A 588-nucleotide genomic window follows, 5' to 3' on the forward strand; every position below is an offset into this window, starting at 1 on the left:
CTGCATATCACTTAATATTTTGTTCCATTTTATATAATTTTTTTAAAATATTAAATCAGTTATGCTCATGGATAGTAAGTAGATATGTAATTCAGTACTCGAGAAGTCTTTATACAAATACTTTTTTACTCTTACCTGAGAATTTTCTTTAAAGGCTTTATTTCACTTTTACTTGAGTAAAAATATGATGAAGTAGTGCTACTGTTACTCATGTACATATTTTGGGTATATTACCCAGCTCTGCATTTTCCCCACTGACAATATTTAGTCTTTTATTATATGTCTTTCTTAACAGGTTTCATACCAGTTCTAATCCAAATCCTGATAAAATCGATATAGAGAGAAAAGCAACTGTTCCAGCAGGAGAAGGTTGGTTGTCTTGAAGACAATTCACAATTGCTAATTGATCAATTGGGGAAGAGCCTCCAGGATTTACTGACATGTTGCATTATGTATCTTGACTGATTTTTAGGGGAGATGGCATTAGATAATGGACTTGTGCCTGTACTTGTCTTGTTAGATCTAACTGCTGCTTTTAATACAATCCATCACAATATATAATGCTCTAGCCTGTTATCGGAAAATAAT

The sequence above is a fragment of the Cyprinodon variegatus genome, unplaced genomic scaffold, assembly GCF_000732505.1.
Source record: "Cyprinodon variegatus isolate N-32 unplaced genomic scaffold, C_variegatus-1.0 Scaffold1150, whole genome shotgun sequence".
Taxonomy (NCBI): Eukaryota; Metazoa; Chordata; class Actinopteri; order Cyprinodontiformes; family Cyprinodontidae; genus Cyprinodon; species Cyprinodon variegatus.